General features: G+C 40.9%; 1 pseudogene; it reads left to right on the forward strand.

The window, feature by feature from the left end:
* Positions 1-16439, forward strand: part of LOC109375686 (60S ribosomal protein L17 pseudogene) — a 27907-nt pseudogene extending 11468 nt beyond the window's left edge.
* Positions 16440-16626: the final 187 nt, after the last annotated feature.

Below are 16626 nucleotides of genomic sequence, written 5' to 3' on the forward strand. Positions count from 1 at the left end.
TATTATGTTAAGTGAAATAAGTCAGTTGGAGAAAGACAAATACCATATGATTTCACTTATATGTGGAATCTAAAAAACTGAATGAACGAGGAAAGTAAACAGAAGTGGTCTCAGAGATATAGAGGAACAACTGATGGTTGCTAGTTGGGAGGAGGGTGGGGATGAGGGAGAAAGGGAAGGGATTAGACAGCATAAATAGGTAACTACAATGTTGCCACAGGGATATGAAAGACGGATTGGGGAGTATAATTAATAATGTAAATATTTTGTAGGGTGTCAGGTGGTCACGTCTTGTTAGGGAGACCACATCATAGATGGGGTAGAGGCTTGATCACTGCACTGTACACCTGAAGCTGATGTTGTGTAACATTGTATGTCAACTATAAGTGAATATATATATATATATTATCGTGGGACATGGAGTATAGTGTGGGAGTGGAGTCAAGGGAATTGTAATAGATATGTATGATATTGGGGGGGAAGTGGGGCAGCGGATTGGGGGAGGGGAGTTGTCACTTCGAGGGGTAAAAAGTATAACTATTGTACTGTGTTGTACAGCTGAAACTAATTTTTTAAAATGTGTATTTCACAATAAAATATAGACTGTTAAAAGTATGAGTTGTTTTATATACCCCTCATGGAAACCACAAGCAAAAACCTATACGAAAATACACAAAAGAGAAAGGAATCAAAGCATACCACTGCGGAAATTATCAAATCATAAAGGAACACAAGAGAGGAAAGAGAAACAAAGGAACTACAAGAGCCAGAAAACAATGAAGAAGATGGAATAATCGGTCCTTAAACAAACTCTCCATTCAAGAGACACAGAGTGGCTGAAGGGATGAAAAAACAAGACCTAATATATGCTGCCTACAAGACATGCACTTAACCTTTATGGGCACAAATAGGCTGAAGGTAAAGAGATGGGAAAAAGAATTCCATGTAAATGGAAACCAAAAGAGAGGAGTAGCTAAACTTCTATCAGACAAAAGAGACTAACTCAAAAACTGTCACAAGAGATAAGGTTATTATAGAATGATAAAGGATCAATTCATCAAGAGGAGCTAACAATTTTAAGGATTATGCACCCACCATCAGCGCTCTTAAGTATATTAAGCCAACATTACCAGATCTGAAGGCAGAAAAACAACCCAATAATAGTAGAAAACTTCAGTACTCCCCTCTTAACAATGGGCAGATCATCGCAACTGAGAAGCAATAAGGAACTACACTTTTTGGGCCAAATACCCCTAGTATGTATATACAGAATGCTCCATCCAGATGCTGCAGAATACATGTTCTTTATCACCTATAGAACATTCTCTAGGTAGAGCATATGTTAGGTCAAAAAACAAGTCTTAAAATTTAAGAAGAAAAAAAAGCATATCAAGTATTTTTTCTGATCAAAATGTTATGAAATTAGAAATCAATTTTACTTGCAAAAAAGCTGGAAAATTCACAAATATGTGGAATGGAACAGTACAATTCCAAACACTCAATGGGTCAAAGAAAAAAAAATGGGAAAAATTTAAAAAAATCTGAGGCAAATGTAAATGGAAACACAACCTACAAAAGCAGATGGGATGCAAGAAATCCAGTACGAAGAACAAATTTTAAACAACCTAACCTTGCACCTCAGGAAACTAGAAAAACAAGAAGGAACTAAGCCCAAAGTTAGCAAAGGAATGAAATAATAAATATTGGACCAGACATAGTGAAATGAGACAAGAAAGACAAAAGAAAAGAATACCAAAAGTAAGAGTTGTTTTTTGAAAGATACACAAAATTGAAAAAAATTTAGTTTAACTAAGAAAAAAAGAGAGGAGACTCAAGTAAATTAACTGAGAAATCAAAGATGAGACATTACACCTGATACTGCAAACCACGAATGATAATGAGATGTTTGCAGATGACATGACCTTACACACAGAAAACCATCAAGAATCCACCATAATCTTCTAAAATTAATAAACAAATTCAGTAACGTTACAGGAGACAAAATCAACATACAAATATTAGTTCCATTTTTATATATTAACAATTAAATCTCTCACAGAGAAATTAAGAAATTACATTAACAATAGCATCAAAAACAATAATACTCAGGAATAAACTGAACCAAGGAGTTGAAAGATCTGTACGTTGAAAACCAAACAACAGGGGTGAAAGAAATGGAAGAAAACACAAATAAATGGAAAGACATCTTATGCTTTAAATTGGAAGAAAATTATTAAAATGTCTGTACTACCCAAAGTAATTTACAGATTCAATGCAATCCCTATCACAATTCCAATGGTATTTATCATAGAAATAAAAGAATCCTGCAGTGTATGTTACCTCAAAAGACCTCGAATAGACAAATCCTTCTTCAGCAAGAATAACAAACCTGGAGGCATCATGCGTCCTGATTTCACTCTGATACAAAGCCATAGCAACCAAATAGGTGTTATTGGTATAAACACAAACATATAGACCAATAGAACAGAATAGAGAACAAAGAAATGAACCCAGGAATATATGATTAACTAATCTCTGACCAAAACCACAAGAACACATAATGGGGCAAAAGATAGTCTCTTCAATGAATGGTGTTGGGAAAACTGGATATCCACATGTAATACAACAAAGCAGGACCCCTATCTTACACTACTCATAAAAATTAACTCCAGGGCCGGCCGAGTGGTGCGATGGTTAAGAACTGGCTTGGGATGCCAGAAGGCTCCGGTTCGGATCCCACATATGAGGGCCAGTGACACTGCCCTCTACAGCTAAGATGCTGAACAACAGCTCAGACTGGAGCTGGGCTGCCATGAGTGNAAGTCCAGGTTGTTTTTATCTACCTTTTTCACGCAGCCTTTTCAGCACTTCCAAATAGTAAACTTGGTTAACTGTTTGTCCAGTTGGTACAAATTCATAACGAGTAATCCCTCTGATACCAAAAAACGCTAGCAACATCATTTTGACTCTTTTTTTTTAAAGATTTTATTGGGGAATTAAGGGAGGGGAACAGTGCTGGGGTATTGGGGAAGGGGACCAGCCAAGTTGTTGTTCTTCAGTCTTTGTTATGGAAGGCGCCAGTTGTCATCTAGCTGCCCATTTGCAGCTCGTGGCCTCTAAGCTCAAGGTGCTATGTTCAATCTTAGTTGTGGGTGGGCATAGCCACCATTCCATGCAGGAGTCGAGCCAGCAGCCTTGTTAAGAGCACATGCCCTATTCACTGAGCTATACGGGCAGCAGATCAGCTCAAGGTGCCATGTTCAGTCTTAGTTGTGGGTGGGCATAGCCCACCATTGAACAGGCAATCTTGTTGTTATACCAGCTGAGCCATCGTGCCACATGTTGGTAGCTCAGCAACAGCTCAGCCTGGGTGCAGCATCACTGGCCCATGTGGAAATCGAACTGGCGACACTGTTGTTCAGAACTCGTGCTCTTAAGCCCACTGTTAATCAACTGAGCCATTTGGCCAGCCCCTTATTATGATTCTTGATTTAGTCATCCAGAAAATTTTGGTAATGAAGAATTGGCTGACTTCCATTGTGCACTTTGATGGTTTGTTTCAGGGTTGTATTGGTATGTCGCCTTGCAGCTGCCAACTCGAATGTTCCTGCACACTGATCCTTTGAAGTCATAAGGAAGTGTCTTGGAATGCTGAGACCCGAGGAACTGATCTCGGTAAAACTTCCTTATTCGGTGGTCTCGGAATGCTGGACCATCCCGGGGATCATACGTATGTATGAAAGCACAACTCGTGCTTGATCACAATGAGTTTCAGTGAAGCAGCTGCCAGTCTAATTGAATCAATTAACTGGGTATGATATTCAAATTGATTTCTTTGTGACAGTTGTAAATAAAAGTTATTCACCCGACAGTATCAGGGCTCATTCTCTCGGTCTGCAGAGATGAACCCCCTGGCCTGCAGAAACTCTACTTTTGAGTCTTGTGATTTCTTAACCTTTCGCCAACCCTCCTCAAGCTCCCCACCCCTTGTCATGTGGGATGTGATATCTGGTGCCCTAATATGGGGCCTCGAAGAGGGAGAGTGAGACTCCAAGTCTAAGAAAAAAGGTTTAACGGCAATAAGGCCCCAGGGAGGAGCTGCAGCAACTACCGGATAAAGAGGTAGGGAAAATCCAGGGAATTTAACCAAGGTAAAAGGGAATTCACTAAAAAACTTTTGTGTGAAAGAGTGTGAATTTACTAAAAAACTTTTGTGTGAAAGAGTGTGATTGATTACAGCTTCACGGTGTTAACCATGAAGCTCGAGTGGGCCCCCATCTGTGGTTCCATAGTTGCGTCGAAACAGGAATAATGGCGATTTCGCTGAAAAGTTAACCTGGCCTGGGGCTTATACAGGCATACCTTTGACAAAACGGACTTAAATTTCTGCAAGGGAAGCGGCCAGAGGAGCATCTGAATGAAATTTGAGTGAAAGACTTACTTTCTTTCTTGTTACTAACATGGGAAACGCTGAGAGCCAAAACAGACCTTATATTTATCTGTTCAAGCAGCTTCTTAAAGCTGGGGGAGCTCAAATTTCAGACCAGAGATTAGAAGAGCTTTTAAGGGTAATTGAAACTTATTGTTCCTGGTCACCTAATTTAGGAATAGTAGACTTGAAAGCATGGGAGGAAATCGGTGATGAACTCAGTAAACTACATTATTCAGGCGTTCCTCTCCCGGCAACAATTTGGATTACATGGCAGATAGTCCGGACAGTTTTAGAGCCTTTACAAACAGACGTGGAAGATGAAGAGGAGGATGAGGAAACAGGCTATAATTCGCCTTCAGTCCATTTAGTTCTGCCTCCAACACCACCACCACCACCACCACCGTCAGCTACGGCGGAGAGGGAGAGGGGACCTCCCCCTCCTAGGAGAGAGTCACAGATGCAGCTTTCCGCAGTAGAAAGGGTGATTTGGAAGCTTTAGCTTTTCCTGTTATACTTCATGAGCGTGTTGCTCCTGGTACAGATCCTCAAAACCCAAATGGAGTTTATGAACCTCAGTATGAGGCTTTTCCTTTTAAGATATTGAAAGAATTAAAACTTGCTCTAACTCAGTATGGTCCTACTTCGTCATTCACCGTAGGCAAAATTCATAATTTGGCTGATGGAANAAGGTTGCCTGTTCGAGATGGTGGGCTACGCCTGTCCACAACTAAAGACTGAGCTCGGCATCTTGAGCCAAGCTGCCACCCGGGTGGCCCAGGGGATAGAGCATGTGCTCTTAACATCAAGGCTGCTGGTTCAACTCCTGTATGGAATTCTCCAACAGTGTTTCCCTCCCCCAATTCCCCAATAAAAATCTAAAATAAAAAAGTGTCTTTTGCTCTATGAGATAACTCTGGGTGGGCTCCTGGATGGTGGCTAGCCACCATAAAGACAAAGTCATGAACAGAAGCTCAGAATTTTTAGCACCCTGCCTTCCACACCCATTCTTCAGAGAAGAGGTCTGGAAATGGAGTTTATAATTGATCATGCATATGTGTTGACACTTCCATAAAAAATCCCGATACTACAGAGCTTAATGGAGCAGATGTACCTTCACCCTTCTGGCAAAATTGAGGCTAACAGGAAATGCAGATATAGTGCCTGGTGGTAAAAATAGCCCACCAGTTCTGCACGTATGTAATTTTATTTATTTATTTTTAATTTTGGGGGGGTGATTTTTAAAAATAATTTTATTAATATTTTTAATTACAGTTGACATACAATAGGATATTAGTTTCAAGTGTACAACATAGTGATTAGACATTTATATAAGTTATTAAGTGGTTACCACAATAGTCCCCACCTGGCACCATACATAGTTATTAAATATTATTGACTATATTCCCTATGCTGTACTTTACATCCCCGTGACAGTTTTGTACCTGGCAAATTGTATTACTTAATCCTTTCCCCTTTTTTACCTATCTTCACAACCCCTCTCCCTGGTGCACACACAGGAGCACTGGAAAGAACATGGCTCTAGAATGTGGCCAGGGCTACAGGGAGAAGAGATGGTGGCTTTTTCCAGGTGGTACCCTCTTCACCTGACAGATCTGAACTGAGAGGACAGAATGAAGGAGGAGGAATTGAGGAGAGGAAAGCCTTTGTCCAATGAGACCAGGATTCTGCAGATCTGTAGCACCATTTCCAAATATAAGGTCCCTGGGTTCACATCCAGCTGCCCCCACTCCTGCAGAGTGAATGTCAGAGCCATGTACCAACACCACTTGAAGAGTCAAACTCAGGCATAACATTAATCACAGTGAGTGGGATCAGAGCCTTGTCACCCAAATGGTTGATCAAGGTGCAGAGACCCAGGCCCAGACCATGCAGGTCTCCTAAGGCCCAACCTTTGTGCTGGGCTCAAGGGGGAGGCAGACAAAATTCAGCTGTGGCTCAAAAAATTTCCCCTGAAGAAATCACTGGAGATGATACAGACAATGGCATTCCCAGGAAGAGTGTGGGGCAGACAGTGAGTGCTCTGGGACATCAGAGGAAGGGGGAAATTATCATGATGAGAATTCCAACAGTGAAAACAAGAGCAGCAGTGGCTGCACCTCTCTGGTCCTTGCTGTCCACCTGCTCCAGGCTAAAGGCTTCACACACCGTGATAAAGGGTTTGTCTCCAGTTCTGGAGCCAGATTCTCCGACTTCAATCCAGCTTTTTAAATCTGACACTTGTCTGTTGTTTGACCTTGGGCAACCTACTTCATCTTTCTCATCCTCAATTTTTCCAGCAATATAATAATGATTACTAATCCCCAGGGTGCTGTGAGAATTAAAGAGAAAATACTAAAAAAGCAAACCCTGGAATCCTGGCACTGATAAGGGTTCAGTGTGTTTCATTACCTTTATTGAACCTCACAGGGGCCAAAGTAAGCAACTTCATCACTTCCATGTGAGTGAGGTGAGTTTCCGGAAGCTCTAGAGTCACCCAGAGATTCCCTGATGGGAAATCCACACTGAATCCTCAGTTCCCTGAAGCTACCTCCTTGCTCTGGTGGGGTCTGTGTGGACTGCAGCAAATCAGAGTGTTCTGAGGAGTCCCATTTACTTTTCACAAGCACCTGGGGCAGAAGGTCCCAGAGGCGTCTGCCCAGGTTATAGCACCCAGAGGTGAAGACTGGTGGTATAGCAACTGTGTATGGAATGGGCACTTTAATTCCTCTAAAGGCCTGGCACAGGGCTGCTCTTTATCTCCATTTTACACAGGAGGAAACTGAGGCCCAGGGAGTGGATCATTCACCTGCCATCATGGCAATAAGTCAGAGATCTGAGATTTAGGTTCAGGTTGTGTGGCCCAGAATTTGGGGATTCACATCATTGATCTCTTCTTTTTGGCTTCCAGGAAGGTTTTGTGTCTCTAAGACGCCTGTTCATCTTCATATCACCTGGTGCATCTTACCATCCTGCTCCAACCCCAGATGACAGACTAGGAAAGTGGGTGAACACTATAAAGCAGGTTTCATTATATTACTAAATATTTGGATTTAATAAAGTTATGAAATGTGTTAATAATTAATCTTTAAACTGAAAGATGTATATGTCTATTATATTGTGAATAGCATAAAACATTAGAAAAACTAGGAAATAATTTTCAATTATTGAAAAATTGTATTCAATTGAAAACAGCTATTCTGTAAAGAGTCACTTGTGTTATTCAAGGAGTAAAAATGGGTGGTATTGCAACATGTATCTTTGTGTTTCACTGTCTTATATGTTAAAAGGAAAATAGCCCAAATTCATAAAAGAATAGGTAAATGATATAAGCACACATTATACTAAAAACGTATTTATGGTAAATACACATCTGCAAAAATACTCATCAAGAATCCTTAGGGAAATGCAACTAAAACAACAGAAACAGGATGGCAAATTGATCCCTACTACTGGTAAGAATCCAAAAAGGTACAATGAGTTTAGATCACAATTTGTTAGTTTCTTCAAAACTTAAACATTCACCTACCCTGTGACTCAGAGACTGTATTCTAAGTTATTGACAAAAGATATATATCTGGAAATAGCACACGTCTACAAATGGATGAACTGACAAACTAATAGTGGTATATCCAAAGACAATGTTACTCAGAAAAAAAAGATGAACTATTCATAAAATATAATCGATGAATTGCAAAGTAGTAATGCTACATAAAGTAAACAAGGAAAAAGAATGGCGTGAACATTCTATGATTCCAACTGTATAAATTCTAGAAGTGCAAAAGCATTCATTTTTTTGAAGAAAGGGTAAGCAAGGAGAGAGAGTCTAAAAGTAGGTAAAGATACAGTAACAGATATGTCATTATCATGACTATGATCATGGCTTCATAGGTTCACATCTATGTCAAAACTTAACAAATGCTATACTTTAAGTATGATCAGTTTATTTCTACATGAATTATACCTTAATATGAGGTCTGACAATTAAGTTCATGAACTTATCCTAGAAAAAGTGCTACACACCTCATTGCTGAATATCACTACAGTCAAATTTAAAGTATTCTACTTGGGAAGCTATGCACTGATGCCAGCACCTAATCTACCCTTCAAAGCAATGTAGGAACTTTTTTTTCTGGAATGGCCATCACAGCTGTCATATTACCCTTGATGCCCTGAATGTCATCAAAATGTCTTCCTTTCAATATCTCCTTTATCTCCAGGTAAAGAAAGGAGTCATTGGGGGCCAGATCAGGTGAGTAGGAAGTGTGTTTCAATAGTTATTTGTTTACTGGCTAAAAACTCCCTCACAGACAGTGCTGTGTGAGCTGGTGCATTGTCGTGATGCAAGAGCCATGAATTGTTGGCAAAAAGTNAAACTGTTCTGTTCCTATCCCTTGACATAAATGATGATGTCTCATGGCATTTGTTTTTCCTTCTTGAGCTCCTATTGCCTTTTTACAATCCTCATTAGCATTATCATAAGCCATAATTTGTAAAATTATATCAGCTGCTTGTAAGTTAGTGACCTGTTTATTTATAGCGTCCTGCAAGTGGGCAATAAATTTAGATTAAGGTTCCTGAGGACCTTGTAAAATTTTCTGAAAAGAGGATGGGGCTTTACCTTCCATTTCTGTTTTTTCCCATGTCATCAAACAAATTTGTTTGAGCTGAGCTAGAGCCTGAAAGCATCCAAATCTCCTTCTCACCTAGCCTGTCGTACATCTCCCTCCACTGCAGATAGTGATATGAGAGAGCTTCCGGCAGGTGGAGGAGGTGCATGGGCAGCAGAAAAAAACAAATTATTGCCTTTGGGCAGTTTTTTGAGAGGTTTTTTTTTCTGCACCATAAATAAAGGTGGTGGCAGAGGCGGAGACTGAAGTAAAGGAGTGGAGGTGAATTTTAGTTTTCCAAACAGCCTCCCAAAGGTGGATGTAATGATTTTGTGGCAACTGTGGGTGCCTTTATAAAACCTTTCTCCCTTTCTTCTGGAGTTTTTTCTCGGCTTTTGTTTTCCTCAGAATTTTGTTTTTGAGACTTTAGCTCCTCCTTTCTTAATAAGCTGCTTCAGTAAGCAGATATAGGCCTATATTGGCTATTAACATTTTCCATGTTAGTAAAAAAAGAGAAAAAAAAAGTTTCACTCAAAGTTCACTCAGATGCCCATCTGGCCGTGTCCCTTGCGGGACTTTAAGGTCCATCTTGGCTATGGTGCACCCGTATAAACCCCGGGTCTGGTTGGCATTGCCAAGTCACCATTTTGCCTTACAACGTACCCACAGAATTGCAGATTAGAACTCAAAAAATTCCATGGCCAAAGCCATGGAACTATAATCAATCACTCACACATTCACACTCTTCCACACAAAAGTTTAGTTAATTCCCCTTTAACCCTGATTAAATTCTCCAGGATCTTCCCTACCTCTTTGTCCGGTAGTTGTTGTGACGCCTCCCGGGCCCTGTACCGTGAAACCTTTTTTCTTATACTCTGAGTCTTCTTTTCATCTTCATGCCCCATGTTGGGTGCCAGATGCCGCGTCCAGCACAACAAGGGTGGTGGGGAGTGAGAGGGGCGGTGCAGGGTTATAGACACACAAGAGTCAAGGATAGAGTTAAAGCGAGGCCAGGGGGTGGCAGTCTTTCTGGGATTGAGCCTCGAATCAGGCCAACGTGTGGCTTTTATTTGGAAACTTCAAAGAAGTGAAGCTTGTTTTTTCTAAAGTTTGAGTGATACGTGCCTTATGGCTGTTTTCCATCAACCTGCCCAATTGTATTCCAACACTGGCAGTGCCTTCATACTCCCTCGCACTCAATCCCCAGGATGACATCGCTGTACCATGGCCATAAAGATAAGGGAGATAACCGACATCATTCCATCGGGTCTCAGCGTTCGGAGACACTCCTGTGAGGAAGATTTACTGGCATCATTCCACCGGGTCTCAGCATTCTGAGACACTCCCTTGGGACCTCATTAGGTCAGGAATTGGTGTGTGTGGGGGGGGGGCAGTTGAGAACAAAGCTGTAAGACAACAACACTGGTAGATGTGGGATAGTTAATAATTCACATTTACAGCACATAGAGATGGTATTTGGGGAACAAGATAAAAATGAGGGGTTCTGTGGTTTCCTGCTTCAGTGCAGTGGGTTGTGTCCTGAGGGGTCTGGACAAAGGGATGACTCTGACATCCCAAGGGTATGTTATCTTGGATGCAAAAAGACAATATACAGGCTATCTTAAGGTAAAGATCGACCTTTGTCAAGGCAGCTACAGGCCAAGGATGTGACTACTGGCCATAACCCAGTTTTAGTTAGGGATTTTTATGTGCAGATCATCCTATGTGATTAATTTTGGTCTCTGACTTTGTAGGACCCACCGTGTTGGTCTCCCCTGACCTTGTCAGGTTTAGTATGTGGCCCCTTTTTCATCTATGACATTATTTAACTTATGAAAATTATTTTTAATAATTATTAATAATGTTTATGTTTCTTATACACTATGAGCAAAATGAAGTAGAGTTGCCATTGTTATCCAATTTTGAATCCAAATGTCATAGATTAAGTGGTGTAAAATGTGAGCCTACAAACACAAGTATATAAAGTTGGTTAAATAAATGGTGGATGTTCTGGAAGGAACTTATAGCCCAGAAACTACACTTGGAACATTTGTTTTCCTTCCCCAACAAGCAAAGCAGAACTAAGAGAACTGAGCATCCCTGCCAAAAAGGCTTGAGGGATGAATATTGGGGAGGCTGAGGACACTAGTGCAGAGGCATTCATCAGACTATGGCATGGGTTTAGAATCAGGGTTAAGCAAAAATATAAATACAAGAGAAAAAGCAAAAGGAGATAAACATATTCCCCAGGATGAGAACTGTGCTCAGGACTTTGGTCTTGTGGGGAATTCTTGGGGAAAGGCTGTTGCGGTGAATGTGTTGGGCTCTCTGTTCATGCCTAAGCAGGACAAGGACCCGTAATGAGGTCAGAGCACATAATGTAATAAAGGACAACATGAACACATGTAGATATGTCTGGAATATCTGGAAAACAGTATCCATGAATTATTTTCTGTACTTGTTTTCCTTTTTTAAGTCCACTTTGTTCATAGCAATAAAGGTATTTAGTAAGACTTGCAGGATCCAGCAAACAGCAGAATCCAGTGTACTTCTGGGATGTCATTCTGAGCTCCATGCACCTCAAAATACTGGGGCAAAGCTCAATGTCCTGAAAGCCTCTCATTCTGCCCACTTTGTGAAAATAAAGGACACATTTATATCCAATTCATCTAGAAAATATTTCCTTCCAAAGCTGCCCTTGTCTTAGAGACCACATTAGAGAGAAGCCCAAAGGAATTGACAAACACAAGTTATTTTACCAAATCTCTTGACAGATAGTCTACCTATCATTGTTATTTAGCCTCTCTGAATCTTTTGGATAAATGTTGGACACCTAAAACAATTATGCTTCAAAGTTCCATCCAATAAATTTCGTACTTGAACTGTTTCTCATTCACACCTGAGATAATAGGATATGTGTGTGTGTGTGTGTGTGTATCTTACCCTAGTTCCTGACACAGAGCTCCTAAAACCCTTAGAATTTCCTAAATAATAAGAGCACTAGGAACACTTTTTTCCTAAAACTTTATCTTTGACCCTAGTTCNGGACCTCAGCTAGTTATGCTCTCCACAGCTAAGATTGAAGGACAATAACTAGGCTGTTCCTCTTTCTCAATTCCCAAATAAAATCTTTTTTAACAAAAAACACCAAAAACCATAAAACTCTTTGAAGACAACCTAGAGAAAATGCCCTGTGAGATTTGTCTTGGCAGCGATACCCAGGATATGACACCAACGCACAGGCAACAAAAGCAAAAATAAACAATCCGGACTACACCAAATTGAAAAACTTCTGCACAGCAAAACCGCAATCAGCAAAACAGAAAGTAATCTACAGGATGGAAAGAAATGCTTGCAGACCATATACAGGTATCTTTTGGAGATGTTGTGGGTTCGATTCCAAGCACAATAAACTGAATATCACAATGTAGGGAGTCACATGAATTTTTTTATTTCCCAGTGACTACAAAAGTTGTGTTTATGGGTATTTTATTTTCGAATCCCCCCTCTTTGCAGTCCCCATGGACAGCTGCTCTCGCTTCTCTTACGCTTTTGCAATAAAACTGATACTGCTTAAAAAAAGTTGTGTTTACACTACATTGTATTCTATTAATTGTGCAATATCATTATGTTTAAAAAATGTACATAACTTAATTAAAAATTCTTTACTACTAAAAAATGCTAACCATCATCTAAACCTACTGGAGAAGTGGCACCAACAGACTTGCTGAAAGCAGGGTTGCCACAAACCTTGAATTTGTAAACAACAACAACAACAAAACACCGCAATATCTGTGTACTGCAATAAAGCAAAGTGCAAAAACAAAAAACAGGCCAGCCAAGTGGCTCAGTTAGTTAAGAGTGCGAGCTCTGAGATACAGGGTCACTGGTTCGATTCCCACATGGGCCAGTGAGCTGCACCTGAGCTAAGCTGCCCCTGAGCTGCCAACAGCTGGCAGGATGGCTCAGCTGGTGAGAGCACATGCTCCTAACAACAAGGTTGCCTATTTGAGATGGTGGGCTATGCCCGTCCACAACTAAAGACTGAACTCAGCACCTTGAGCTGATCCGCTACCCGGATGGCTCAGTGGATAGAGCATGTGCTCTTAACAACAGGGCTGCTGGTTCAACTCCTGCATGGAATAGTGGCTACACCCACCTGCAATTAATTGAACACAGCACCTTGAGCTGAGTGTTGCGACTGGACTTGGAGCTGAACTTGCTGCACCCTCCACAACTAATATTGAAGGACAACTTAGCTGTTCTCCTCCCCCAACTCCCCAATAAAATCTTTAAACAAGCAAACAAACAAAACGTGGTGTGCCTGTATCTGATAAGGAATTAATATATAATGTATATATAAAAGGTGTTCAAAAGACTCATTAGCAAAAAAAATAAAATAATACACTTTTAAAAAGGCCAAGGATATAGACACATTTTTTCAAAGAATATATAAAAATGACCAACACGAATATAAAAAATGCTTTGCCTCACTAATCAAGGGGCAATCCATTAGCCTCAATGCAAGACTATTGACCTCCAATCGTTCCCTGTTGGGGTTCAATACAGCAGGTATTGGGACCGCAGGAGAGAAAAGGACAATACAAACAATGCAGCCCTACCAAGAACAGCAATCCCCCAGAAAACTGGGGAAGCAAGCGGTGCTCACAGTCCACGAGTTAGAACAGAGCATCTCCTGGTGAAAGGGGGGCATGGGGAAATTCAAACCGCCCTGTAAGAACAGAGTAACCCTTAGGGCTGGCTGAGTGGCACGTTGGTTAAGAGCTGGCTTGGGACGTCAGCTCTGAGCAGGAGGGCCCTGGTTCAGATCCCACATGAGGGCCAGTGACGCTGTGCCCTCTACAGCTAAGATGGTAAACCACAGCTCAACCTGAAGCTGGGTTGCCATGAGTCGCCGGCGATAGCATAGGCTGCAGCCCCTGCTGCAGTGGGCTGCCATAAGCTACTGTGTGTAGCCGGCAGCCAACGTGAGCTGCCAAGAGCCACCATGAGCGGCCATCCAGAGGCCAGCGACTGATTGCCTCACCCAGGAAGAGCGCAATGATAATACCAACATGGGCCAGTGAAGCAATGTCCTCCACAACTAGACTGAAGAACAAAAGGACAGCAACTTGTCTGTTCTCCCTCCCCCAATTCACCAATAAAATCTTTTTTTAAAAAAAAAGAACAAAGTAACCCCTGGGGAAAGAAAGGTGAGGCAAGATGGGGCCTAGTCCAGGTCATTGGGAAGGCTGTCTTTTTTTTTATTGACATTCAATATTATTTTATATTAGTTTCCAGTGTACAATGCAGTAGTTAGGCATTTATATAATCTATGAAGTGATCTACCTGGCTAGCCCAGTACCCATCTGACACCCTACATAATCTTTACAACATTATTGATTGTATTCCCCATACTGTATTTCACATACCTGTGATTATTTTGTGACTACCAATTTGTACTTTATAACTCCTTCACCTTCTCCCTTATCCCCTAATCCCCCTCCCATCTAGCAACCATGGGTTTTTTTCTCTGTATCTACAAGTCTTTTTCTGTTTTGTTTGCTCATTTATTCTGTTCTTTAGATTCCACATATGAGTGAGATCATATGGTATCTATCTTTCTCAGTCTGGCTTATTTCACTTAGCATAATACTCTCTAGGTCCATCCATGTCTTTGCAAATGGTAAGATTTCATTCTTTATTATGGATGAGTAATACTGCATTGTACAAATGTACCACAGTTTCTATATCCAATCATGTATTGACAGGCATTTCAATTGTCTCCATGTCTTGGTTGTTGTGAATAACGCTGCAATAAACATATGGGTGCATATGTATTTTTTGAATTAGTGTTTTGGATTTCTTTGAATAGAGACTAAAGAGTGGAATTGCTGGGTCATAAGGTACTCCATTTTTAACTTTTTTGATGAACCTCCATACTGTTTTTCCATAGTGGCTGCACCAATCTGCAATCCCACCAAAAGTGCATGAGAGTTCTCCCTTCTCCACATCCTTACCAACCCTTGTTGTTTGTTGATTTATTAATGATAGCCATTCTGACAGGAGTAAGGTGGTATCTCATTGTGATTTTATTTGCATTTCTGTGATGATTTGTGGCACTGAGAACCTTTTCATATGTCTATTGGCCATCTGTATGTCCTCTTTAGAAGAATGTTTCTTCATGTCCTCTGCCCATTTTTTAATTGGGTTGTTTTGGTTTTGGTGTTAAGTTGTTTGAGTTTTTTATAAATTTTGGTTATGAACCCCTTATCAGATGTGTCATTGGCAAATATCTTCTATTCAGTAGGACGCCTTTTTGTTTTATTTTTATTTATTTATTTTTAAAGATTTTATTGGGGAATTGGAAAAGAATGACAGTGTTGGGGAACTGGGGAAGGACAGCCAAGATGTCCTTCAGTCTCAGCTGTGAAGGGCACAGATAGCTCAGCTCCAAATCCAGTCACCATCGGCCGCCAGTTGGCAGCTCGCAGCTGCTTAGCTCAAGGTGCTGTGTTCAATCTTAGTTGCAAGGGGTGCATCCCACCATTCCATGTGGGAGTCAAACCAGAAACCTTGTTGCTAGGAGCACATGCTCTCACCAGCTGAGCCATTCTGCCACCTGTTGGCAGCTCAGCAGCAGCTCAGCTCGGGCACAGCTCACTGGCTCATTTGGGAATCAAACCGGCAACCCTGTATCTCAGAGCTTGACTCTTAACCAATTGAACCACTCAGCCAGCCCGCCTTTTTGTTTTATTGATAGTTTCCTTTGCTGTGAAAAAACTTTTCAGCTCTCCTCTTCCCAAAAGCGGCCTAAAGTGATCTCTCAAAATAGTTCACTATTCTCTTGACCCGGAGAACCCCACAAAATCATGTAAATAGAGAGGTTCGAATCTACGGGTTCATTTTAAGAACACTCGTGAAACTGCCCAGGCCATCAAGGGTATGCATATCCGAAAAGCCACCAAGAATCTAAAGGATGTCACATTACAAAAACAATGTGTGCCCTTCCATCATTACAATGGTGGAGTTGGGAGGTGTGCCCAGGACAACCAGTGGGGTTGGACGCAGGTTCGGTGCCCCTAAAAGAGTGCAGAATTTTTACTGCACATGCTTAAAAATGCAGAACGTAATGCTGAACTTAAGGGTTTAGATGTAGACTCTCTAGTCATAGAGAACACCCAAGTAAATAAAGCTCCCAAGATGCGGCGCAGAACTTACAGAGCTCACGGATGGATCAACCCCTACATGAGCTCTGTCTGCCACATTGAGATGATCCTAACTGAAAAGGAACAAATTGCTCCTAAATCAGAAGAGGAGGTTGCACAGAAGAAAAAGATCTTCCTCTTTCTTCTTCCCAGAAGAAACTGAAGAAACAAAAACTTATGGCCCAGGAGTAAATTCAACATCAAATAAATGCTAATAAAAGTAAAAGCAGAAAAAAACCAAAAACTTTTCAGCTTGATGTAATCCCACATGTTTGTTTTTTCTTTTGCTTCCCTTGCCTGAGGGGATATATCAGTAAAAATATTACTATGGGTAATGTCTGCAAATTTACTTCCTATGTTTTCTTCTAAGAGTTTTTTG

Source organism: Hipposideros armiger, unplaced genomic scaffold (genome assembly GCF_001890085.2).
Source record: "Hipposideros armiger isolate ML-2016 unplaced genomic scaffold, ASM189008v1 scaffold_986, whole genome shotgun sequence".
NCBI lineage: Eukaryota > Metazoa > Chordata > Mammalia > Chiroptera > Hipposideridae > Hipposideros > Hipposideros armiger.